The 12,143-nt window shown below is 34.8% G+C and overlaps 1 pseudogene; it reads left to right on the top strand.

The window, feature by feature from the left end:
• Window positions 1-10,995: 10,995 nt before the first annotated feature.
• LOC110193792 (large ribosomal subunit protein uL11 pseudogene) lies at window positions 10,996-11,358 on the top strand (annotated as a pseudogene).
• The last annotated feature ends 785 nt before the right edge of the window (window positions 11,359-12,143 follow it).

Genomic DNA, 12,143 nt, shown 5'->3' with positions numbered 1-12,143 from the left:
CCCTGCAGCTACAAATGCTAATATACCTCTCCACTCTGGAGCTGCAACCCAGAAATGTGTGCAGGTAATAGAGTTGCCAATCAGTGAGAGCTGGACTCAGTGCTGGCGAAGAGTTCCACATAATTTCTTTCTGACAAGTTCCCCACCCCCTCTACTTTCTCTGGGCTGAGAGCTCCCAAAGCTGCTGCCACTGTCAAAAATACCTTCAAGGCCCACCACTGGTGCTTCTGTAGTGCTCTGAGCTGGCTCCCATCCCTGTGTCACTGAGCTCCTAAGTTATTTTAGTCTAGAAAAGTGTCTTACCCTGACCTTTTATCGACAGTGTAGCTCCAAAATTTGACTTAAAATGTCATTTTAAAGTTTTTTGGAGGAGAGGGTTGGGAGAGTTCAGCTGTGTTGCTGCCTGTACTCCACCATCTTGGCTCTTGTGAGTGAATTTCTAATGAAAACTAGGTTTGTGTTGGAGTGAGAAAGTGAAGGACATGTTGTAGCTAGCTGATGTAGATGAGTTTGTGGGGATTAAAGAGGGAATTCTGAAAGGCACAGTGGACTGAATAGATGAATCTATTTAGAGTGGTCATGGGAAAGAATCAGTGTGATCTGAATATAGATGAGAATTTGGGAGAATGGCATAAGAATGAAGTTTTTATTTAAAACAGTGAGACGAAGACATTTAAGTCAGTGAGATTGGGTAAGGAGGATTAGAATCTATCACTCACATATTCATTAATCACATCTCTTTTTCATGTACTCTCTCTTCAGCTTTTGGCCAATATGGAATTTGGCTGCATACTCATATGGACACCCGGGGAATGCCAGTGCCGCAAAAGCTCCTTACCATCTCTTCTAGTGAGTTGGCAAGGAGGTACTATAACACAAAAAGACAGAAAAAAAAATATTTGAAAGAGCTCCAGACAAGTGCAGCTGAGCCAATGCAACATTTCTCCAAGTCTTGGCCTGGCTATTCATTCTCATACTTTTCCATATTCTGCATGTTAAATATCCACAAAGGTCAAGCAGTCTGATGTTTGGACAACAGCTGTTTCCTCTCTCTGACTCCCATGAGTAAGGGTGAGTCCTGACCAAAGCAATGATACAATGAGCCTTCCACTCCAAACAGCTGTTTTCTGAGTCTGAAATGTCTGGCATTTTTACTATAATCTACACAGTCCCTCATCTATTCTTTTTCCATGACACTAAGGACCTTTGGTCTTAAAAGTTTTGCAAAACATTAAAAATTTGCCTCCATCTGGTGATTGTTATAGACCAGAAGGAAATAGTTCATTTTCTCACCAAGTATATCCTGAGCTACTATACTATTCTCTCCACAGAAATACCTGAGAATGAGTTTTTAAGTAAATGCTTTCCAAAAAGAACTTGGGTTAGATTATCTTTTTTTTGGAGACTTCCCAAAATAAGAGTGAGTTTGCAGCTTATCCTCTTAAGCCCATAGGCATTCTCAGAAATATAGAAGTCTTCTCAAGATTTCCACCTTCTCTGGACACAGATAGACAAACCCACCTGTCTGAAGCTTATTTCCCCTTGCATAGACACAGAGCTCTATCAAACCCTTTCAAAGAAAGTAAAGGACTAGAATATGGAAGAAGGAAACTTTCATCTTTCCCTTAGTGCTGCAGCAGTCCCTATATGAGAGACATATTGCTGCCTACAATATTCTTTGTGTCTAGCAGAATCATCATTCCAAGGGAATATTAAGGAAATCAATGGGGTTTGGAGAGAAAGTATTATAACTTTTAATTTATTTCTATTTATTTTATCAAAAATAAAGTAATCTTAACAAATACATAATTAACGGTTTGACCGTGACACCCTTATTGGCTTTGTATCTCAGTCATATGTCATGACATAGTCTGTGAAGAATTCTGAAAGAAGAGCAGAGGTTCCACAATGTGGAGAGATTGATGACAATTGTGCTTTCATTCATTCATTTAGCTCTTTGTGTATTGTTACCTATTTGGTTTATAGATGGTCCAGTAAAATGCATTTACAGATTAAATTATCTAGTTTAACTAAACTAACGTTCACAAAATGGATGTGTCATTGAAAGTGTTTTGAAAAGAAATAGTAACTTGAAGATAATATTAATAATATAAACACAAATGAAACAAGACAGTGGCAAACCTTATGCTTCCCAAACTCCTAATATGTGTAGCTAGGTGGTTCAGTGGATAGAAAACCTACTATAAAGTCAGCAGGACCTGAGTTCAAATCTGGAATCAGATACTTGCTAGCTGTGAGATCCTGGGTAAGTCACTTAACTCCCTTTGCCTCGGCTCCTCATCTATAAAATAAGCTGGAAAAGGAAATGTCAAACCAATCCAGTGTCTTTGTAAAGAAAACCCCAAATGGCATCACAAAGAGTTAGAAACAATTGAAATGACTCAATAACAACTCTTAATGTGAATTTTTCATCATTAGCCATGTTTTGAGTTAAGAAACAAACAAGCAAAAAAACCTAACAACAACAACTATCTATTGAGGTTTGAAAAGTTAGTTTCCTAATATATCAAAATTATCAGGATTATTTTAAATGTAAGTTTACAACCATGGTCATTAGCAATGGACTTTGCCTTTATATAATTGAAATATTATTTCAAGAATACAGAAATTCATCATGATTAACAAGTTATTTAAAAACTAAACTTCTCTTCCTAAAAATTATATGTATGTCACCAAAAAAGTAGATTGTGAGCTTTTTGATGGCAAGGACTGTGTTTTGTATATTTTTGTAGCTTCTACATTGGCCACAGTCCCTGGCACATAGAAGTAATTGTGTGTCTACTACATTTGGAACTGGATATAGAGTGACAAAGAAGAGAAAGATTCTGCCCTCAGAGAGTTTATATTCTATCAGGGAAAATAACATGTATTTATCTAGACAAACATAAAGTACCAGGTTATTGGTGGGAGAAGAGGGGAGGGCACTATCAGATTGGGAGAATGGTTGTAAAAGATTTCCAGTGGTAGGAGGATTTGAGGAACGAATGTGTTCTGGGTCTGAGGGACAGCCTATTCAAAGGCAAACAAATGATGAAGTTATGCCATTTTAAAGAATACTAAAAAAATCAGTTTGAATGTGTTGTAGAGTATATGAGGAGAAATGATGTGAGATAAAGCAAGAAATGTAGTTTGGGGCCAGGTTGTATTGGGCTTTAAAAGCCAGATTGAGGAGATTTCTATTTGCTCTTAGAGGTAGTGGGGAGACATTGGAGCTAAATGAACAAGGAAGTGACATTATCACTTTAAAAAAAATCATTTAGAGAGATGGTACCCTCCAGTTTGGATATAGAGAAAGGGAAGAAATTTGAGACAGGGAGATCAGTTAGGAGGCTATTAAAACAGGCCAGGTAAGTAATGATAACGACCTATACAGAGGTGGTTGCTATGAGGATGGAGAGAAGTAAAACAAAAATTAAGAAGTGTTGTGGATGGGTAAATGACAAAAGTTGACAAGGGATTAGATAAGTGGAGTGGGTGAAAGTGAAGGTGAGGCTAGAGAGAAATATTAAACCAAAAAAAGCTGATTAGATTATGAAGAGAAAAAGATAGTATAAAGGAAGGGCCCAGAACAGAATTGTGAGATATACCCGCTGTTAAAGGGAATGATATGGATAAATGATCTAGTAGAGCAGACTAAAAGGAAGCAATCAGAACTTTTATCTTTTATCTGTATGGGATGCACCAAGTGAAATTAGTGTACGGAAAACTTAGAGAATCATGGAATCACAGATTTAGAGGTAGAAGTGTTCTCAAACAACATCTAGTCCAACTCCCTCAATTCATAGACAAGAACACTGGGATTCATGGAGGTTAAATGACTTGTCCACCATCAAACAGCTAGCAAGTCTCTGAGGAGACTTGATTATAGTTTCCTGACTTCAAATCTAGCATTTTATCCGCTGTGTTATGTGAGCAAGAGTGTCTGCTCCTGAAAACATGAGGCATAAATGTTACTACCACTACCATCTAAAATAATAATAATGATGCTGATAATGATAACAACTGATTTTTTCATAGTACTTCACACAATTCATATTACTTGATCCTCATAGCAACTGTGTGATAGATACTACAAATCTTATTATTTCTCTTTTATAAAGAGTAAAACTACAGCTCAGAGAAGTTAATTAATTTGACTGAGGCCACACAGTTAATAAGTGTTTGAGTCAGTATTTGAATGGAAATTTATCTGGGGTCAAGTTCAACACCCTATCCATTCATAACTGCCTCTCATCTTTTTATTCCTGCCATTTATAACATATATATATATGTGTGTGTAAGTGGTTGTTGAATGAACCACTCACCCAAAACAGCTTCCATTACATTAAGATAAGACTCTTCACCATCCCCTGAACAGTTCATGTTCATTTCTTACTTTATTATCTTTGGTCATGCTGTTTCTTCCATCTAGAATGCTATCTTACCTTCTCTTCTGCCTGAATTGAATCTAGCTTTCAAGGTTTAGCAATTAGACTGAAAACGAACACATCCTACTGGGTTTTTGGCAGCTTTAATGTCTTAATGCAAGTGACTGATAAAATTGAATCACAACTTAACATTGACTATGGAAATTCATCTTCTTATGAATCAATGAATAAAACTTCTAGTTAGCATAAAAATTGTATTAAAATATACAGAAAGTTTTATAATATCACTTGAACAGTCTACAAAGAAAATAACACATTCTAATTGCTCTGAATAATAAGCAAAGAGTGTAACACAGCTCTTATTGTTAGTTGAAGTAATGGAGTCTTTGAGAAGATGCTTTTATCTTTTTTCAAAGAGTTAGAAAATTATTTGGTTTTTTTGCCCCAGGTTAATCTGGCATCTTTATCTTTGAATTTTATATTAATTTAAAATGGAAACCCATTGGCTATTATATTAAAGTATTTAAGGTAGAGGAAATGATTTGGGGGTATTCATTTATACTCAAGATTTCTTTTTTTTTTTTTTTTAGTTTACAGAGAGTATGAGAAAAAATGGTTTGTGGCATTGTAAAACCATCACTAAAGTTTTTTCTTGTGAACTGAAATGAAAGATCTGGGTTGATGCCCACAAGATATGGCTATAGTGACCTGTATCAATCACAAAGACTTCCAGTCATGAATTATATGGACTGTGATTATCACACCTCATCCATTTTACCATGCAGGGGAAAATACAGCTTCTCTGCCATGATCACTCTTATTTTCAGGTAAAAATCTCATGAATGTTTAGTTTTAACATTATTGGTTTCATTTCTGAGAACACAATGCAAATTTTCACTTGGCATTTAATGATGCCATTATTTGTTATCTATGAGAGTCTTCTAGATGAGGGGAATAATAATTTCTTCTGCACTGATATCACAAGGAGAATGCTTTACTACTTTATATGAATAGTGGTTTAAAAGGCTGTTTCTCCAGTGCTACATCCATGTTTCCAGTAAAATAAATATATACTGTCTATATGTTTTTTGCCCAAGAGCATCTCACAGGACTGTTGAAGACATCTATGATCTAGATGAGATAGTTACAAAGAAAACTGATGTGTTTATGGTTGTCTGTCCCCTTTTTATTGTATCTACTGAAAAATAAAAATGGGAGCTCACTTTTACAGAAATGGGATTGTTGAAAGTGACATAGGAATCTAAGGGAATCCTGAATTAAGCATTTGCTTCCAAGACTCTCTGACATCTGAGTGCATCATGGATTCCTTTGGATATCTGGTGAAGCCTATGGGCCCCTTCCCAGGGGAAAAAAAATGTTTTTAAGCACTTGAAAGAATGCCTTGCTAAACTAAACATCTTTTTTTTAGCCTTCTTTCTACACCAGTGTGCTAGACCTGTAGTCAGCAAGCCCTGAATTCAAATCTGATCAAAATATTGAGTAGCTGTGTGACCCTGTGCAAGTCATAACTTCCATCTTCTCCAGCTTGCTTTTCTGTACAATATGAATAATAATAGCACCTACCTCAAAGGGTTGTTGCAAGGATAAGATTAAATATTTTTTTGCAAAATGCTTTGCAAACCTTGAAGTGCTTTATAAATGCTAGATATTGTTCTTTCACAAGGAAATTTTACAGTAAGATGAGATTATTATTAGAAATACCAAATTGCATTTTTGGGGTTATGTGTACTTCTCTCTCTGCCATATTAACATTCTTTTGCTTAGGAATGAAGGATCATTCAATAACTTTCTTATAGCTATATTGACTTCTGCTGCTAAGTTGTAAACTCAAAGGGAGGTAGACATTTCATGTATTGGGCTCTGAACACCAATTAGCCCTGAACTATTTTCTGAAAAATTAATTATTAGTAATAACATTACTAAAAAGATATAAAGTTCTACAAAGCATTAGATCTATCTTTTTGTAGGAGATTTCTGGGGAAAAAAACATATTAAGAATTCCAAAAGGTTGTAATCAGGACCAGCAGTCAATTTCTCAATTTGATGAGATTCATAAAAGCATTGGTACTAATTAACGAGCCTTTACATTTTATCTACCGATGGGTTAAATCTTTACTATGTATCCCTAATTGCCTAATATTGTACGGTGAACCCTATGCATACTCCTTAAATGTCCTGAACACTCATTAAACTGTTTTCTATTCTCTATCCTTTTCTCTTTCCCTCTCCATTCTCCTCCATGAATCTATTTCTGCATATAAGAATAACCTCAGAGCATCAAAACTCTTGTAAGTTTAATATTGTCACAATAAAATTAAGGTGAAAAGTAAAATTTAAAAAAAATTTGTTTTTTCTTAACATTTGCTATATTTTCCTTGCCCCTTCCTTTTCTGATGATTTATAAACAAGTTTGTTTAAGATCTCTTAACCCCATAAGTGTTTTAAGGAGAAGATGCCCTATGCACCAACCAATCACTACTCTTGACAGACAGAAGAAAGTAGTAATAGCCATACTTTAGAACTGCATATTACTGGAAAAAATTAATCTATCCCTATGGAGAAGAGAAATGGAAATAATTTTCATAAGAGAGTTATGAGGGTATATTTAGTTAGTGATTTAGCCAAGAACTTTTCTTTTTAAGCATAAATTTATAGAACAAAATAGACCATGCTTTTAAGTTAACTTAAGGGGTTTTTTTTGTTTGTTTGTTTGATCCACCATATTAATCCTTAGGGTCTTGAATCAGTAATTTGCCAAATAGTGTCCTGCAGGCTTGAACTAGTTAAATGAAGCTTTACAAAAGTGCCTATTTGAAGCGCTTGTAGAATTCAGGTAACTGTTTGCTAAGAATCAATTATGTAGCCATTTACTAACTCTGTAACCTTGGGCAAGTCATTTAATCTCTCTCAACTACAATTTCCCCTTCTGTAAAATGTGGGGCATGCACTAATCTTACTGCTTGGGGACAATAATGTAATACTAACAGATGTTGGAGAGTATGCAGAACAACTTAAATGCTCTTTTGCTCCCATATTCTCTACTAAAGAGAATGGTCTTTAGAGTGGAGAAAGAAGGGCAGTAACATAAAAAAAAATAAAGTTTGAGATAAAAAGAGTGCATATTTGATTTAAATGAGTTCAAGTCTCCAGGCCCATCTCAATTATATGCTAGAATACTGAAAAGATTCACAGGAGTGATCTCAAAGGCACCATGAGTATTCTTTGAGAAATCATGGATAAGAGCAGAAGTGAGAAAACACTAAAACTAGGCAAAATTTATCATTACCAAAGAAGAGAAAATACTGGATTACAAAAAACAAACAAACAAAAAACAAAAACAACAAAACAACTACAGACGGGTAAATTTGATGTTAATCTCTGGCCAACTTCATGAAGTAATTAATAAACTCCTGGTTTCTGAGTATGTTATTGTGTTAAATAGGGCCAGTATAGGTTCACTGAGAATCTCAAATTAATCATATTCCTTTTATTGATAGGGATACTAGGAAAGACCAACATTGCTTATCTTGATGATAGCAAAATATTTAACCATCTATTGTAATAATTCTATAAGTAGAATGAAGATATGAGAGATTATAGATTACTTTTACAGAACATTTGAGTTGATTCATTGATGTTAATGTAACTGTCCCCAAAGGGCATTGATTAATGAAAAAAGAAAGTGTTTTGGCTTGTCACAAGTTCCTTCCCTGTCTCCTGAACTGACCTATGATAATTTGTATTTGTATTAGACTTTTAAATTTTAAAATATTTTATGTACATTTTTGATCCTCATAATGATGGAATAGTGCAAGTACCATTAACCTCTTTTTTACAGATGAAGAAAATGAGGCCTAGGGAAATTAAATTAATTCACTAAAACAGTTTGGTAAACACCTAAGACCATGTAGTTAGTAAGTTGCAGAAACAGAAATATATTCCTTCTCTCCTTGTTCCAAGTCAAATACTCTTGAGATATGCCATAGGAAGCAAGGTTACTAAATTTATTGATGACAAGAAACCCTGGAGGCACAGGTAATATGGAATATGTCAGAATCAAGTTTCAAAATGATCTAAATAGACTGGATGTTCTGCCCAAACTAATAAGATGAATTGTAATAATAACATTGAGCTCTACATTTAAGTTTAGAAAAGGAATCCCAGAGATAGAAGATGGGGAAGAACTGAGCCAATACCAGTTACGAGCAAAGTATCCAATATTGATGAAGGAAGTATTTATTTTAACACCTATCATATCTAAACCTCTAGGGAGGAGTGAGTTAACCAGCTTAATATCAAACAATTTACAAACTTTTTTTAAAAGCATCTACTACACAGCAAGTACTGTGCTAAGCTCTGGAAACATAAAGACAGAAATGAGACAGTCCCTGTCTTCAAAGAGTTTATATTCATTTCTGAGTCAATAAAATTGAGTGTTGGCTAAAAACACAAATGCCAACTTCCCTATTTCTATTACTTCTTGGATCAATAATTCCACCTACTCCAGGAAAGGATGGCTATTATGGTAAAGGGTTTGGAGATGGCTGAGATAAGAAGTTAAACAAAATAAAGCCTTTTATAAATATTTGTATAGTTATTCTAATCACAACGTTAAGTTCCTCGGAAGAAAGAAGGCAAATATCAATAGGAGGTCTTCCAGAAAAAAAGACAGAACCAGTAGACATGTATACTAGATAAGCAAAAATGATATGGCTTAAAAGTTAAGATAGCCTGAAGTCAAAAAGTGCAAACCCAGAATGCCATTTTTTTTCTGGGCTACTCACAAACACAGCATATACAAATAACACACTTTTCTTTCCATAAGAGTTTGTATATGGTGTATGTTCGAAAAGTATTTTTTAAAAGATGATAATTCTGTAAGATTTTGAAGTGTAGTGACAATACAATACATATGGGTTTCCATATCAACTGCAAAATCATGTTCTGGTGAAAGTAAAGCTACCTAAGAAAATAGTATCATAAATGGCATTCTGCAGTCTGTAAGATTTAATCCCCCTAACTTGTTATCAGAGAGTGACATAAGTAAGGAGGAGAAGAAAGTCCTTTCTGTGTGACCAGTAAAAGGTCAACAAACATCTTCTCTCATGATGAGGAAATTTTGAACAGTCAAATAGATAACTGAGTTTATTAAGAAGTGAAGATGCTCCAGAAAATCAAGTATAGCAAACAAATAAAACAGAATTCTATTCATTGACAATTAAAATTATTTTGGATACAATGATAAAAAAAAATACACTTTTTCAATCAATAAATCAATAAACATTTATAAAGTATATAGTACTTGCCACACACTGTGCTAAGTGCTGTGGATACAAATACAAATTAAAAAAAAACAACATTTTATAGAGAGCTTGATTTTAACCTTACCAATGACTAAATCACTAAGCTAATGTTCATAATGTTCCACGTGGTCTCAATTGTCCTATGTCATCAGAGTATACTATGGTATGTTAGTGTTAGTGATGATGACAAGCATGACAGGCATAAGGATGAGGATGATTTTTTTTTATTTGCCTTTTTTTTTTTGGTTAGGCATGAGTTTAAGTGACTTGCACAGGGTCACACAGCTGGTAAGTGTTATGTGTCTGAGGGCGGATTTGAACTCAGGTCCTCCTGAATCCAGGGCCAGTGATCTATCCACCGTGCCAACTAGCTGCCCCGAGGATGATTTTTCTTAAGAAAGTGAAGGATCCCTTATTTTTATCACTGTGAAAGCTTCTTTTATTAAATTGCAAACTCTTTATGCATTAGAATGCAGGCTCCATATGATGCAGTGGTTATAAAAAAACAACATCACTTTGTAGTGAACCTTATTGTGAAGAGCCATTCCAAAATGAGTTATACTTGTCCCCTGGATGATAGACACACAGGAAATTTCTAGCTTTTGCTCACAGCCTTTATAGCTTGGCAGAGCCTGTTGTAATTTTGCATTACTCTGCTGTCATAATCTTCATCAAGTAAGGATTTATACCAAAATAAAATATCAGTCATAATGATAATGTTAATCATTAGTGTTTACATACAACTTTACAGATTGTATGACATTTTGTATGCATTATAATATCTCATGAGATCAGTCTGATGAAACCATAGATTTTACCTTTGGAGAGCAAACAGTGGATAAAGTGCATGACTTCAAAATAGGAAAACATTGGCTTGAGCCTGCCTCTGACATTCTTAATTGTGTAACCAGAGTCAAGTTACTTAATCTCTCTGAGTTTCAGTTTCTTCAACTCTAAAAATGGTCACAGGTAATACCTGTGATACCTAATTTATAGGATTTTTGTGAGGCTCATGTGAGATACTATTTTAAAAGTGCTTTGGTTTTTGGCTCTCAGCTCATGGTGGTGAGGATTTAATTTCTTTCATTTGTCTTGAATGCAGGTTCATCTGACACCGGCAGCTATCCCACAGCATCCAGGCCGAGCCTCCACTTTCGTTGCCAAATTTGACTTTAATGAAATTAAAGTCATGTTTTGAAGGTGCACTGCTGGTGAAGTTGGTGCCACATCAGCTCTGGCCCCCAAAACTAGTCCACTGGTTTTGTCTTCCAACAAGGTTGGTGATGACACCTCCAAGGCAACAGGTGACTGACTGGAAAGGGTTAAGGATCACAGTGAAATTTACCATTCAGAACAGACAGGCCCAGATTGATGTTATGCCTTCTTTTTCAGCCTTGATCATCGAAACCCTAAAGGAACCTCCTTGGGACAGAAAGAAGCAAAAACATATTAAACACAGTGGAAACATCAGTCTTGATGTCAGCATTATCCAACAGATGAGGTGCCAATCCTTGGCAAGAAACCTCTTTGGAACCATTAAAGAGATAGAGATTAAAGAGTCTGTGGGATGCAACATTGATAGCAGATATCCTCATGATGTCATTGATGACATCAATAGCAGTGCTATAAAATGCCCAGCAAATTAAAAGCTACAAAGGGGACTACTGAATAAATCACCATTTGACAACAACAACAATGACAAAAACAAAGTGCTTTGAAAACTTCTGAGGGAGAGAAAAGTATCTATACATGCCACATGTGATTTAAGCTAATTATTAATTAGTAATGATTATGGTTTTAATTAATCTTATATATTACATCTGTGATAGGTACAATTTAAAATGTTATAAAATATTTCACTAGTTATATATGATTTTATAAAACCCTGATCATAGCTTATCATAACTTTTGGTTCAGTCATGTACCTAATTCATTCAACAAGCATGTGTTAAGAACCTTCAATATTCCAGGGGAATATTTCTACCAATATGTCCTCTATTCAATCCACCCTCTATATCCCATTAAAAAAATCTTCTTATGCTATAAATCTCATGTGTGATTCCTTTGCTCAAAACTCTCTAGTAGCTTTTGGCACTAAGACATTCTTAACCTAAGTTCCATGAACTTATTTTTTATAAATATTTTGATAACTGTATTTCAATATAATTGTTTTCCTTTGTATCTCTATGTATTTTTTTTGCAACTAAAATATTTTAAGAATCATCCATGAATTTCATCAACTGCCAAAATGTTGTTTTTCTTTCTGTAGTCCTTTTCAGTCACGTCCCTCTCTTCATGAAACCATTTGGGGTTTTCTTTGTAAAAATACTGGAGTGATTTACCAATTTCTCCTCCAGCTCATCTTTCGAGAAATTATCAAGCAAACCTGCCCTGATATTCTAGAACCAGATGGCAAAATAGAAATTGAAAG

This window comes from Phascolarctos cinereus, unplaced genomic scaffold (assembly GCF_003287225.1).
Source record: "Phascolarctos cinereus isolate Bilbo 61053 unplaced genomic scaffold, phaCin_HiC Scaffold_7;HRSCAF=346, whole genome shotgun sequence".
Taxonomy (NCBI): domain Eukaryota; kingdom Metazoa; phylum Chordata; class Mammalia; order Diprotodontia; family Phascolarctidae; genus Phascolarctos; species Phascolarctos cinereus.
Note: the sequence above shows the minus strand (reverse complement) of the source record. Positions and strands in the feature narration are given on the sequence as shown.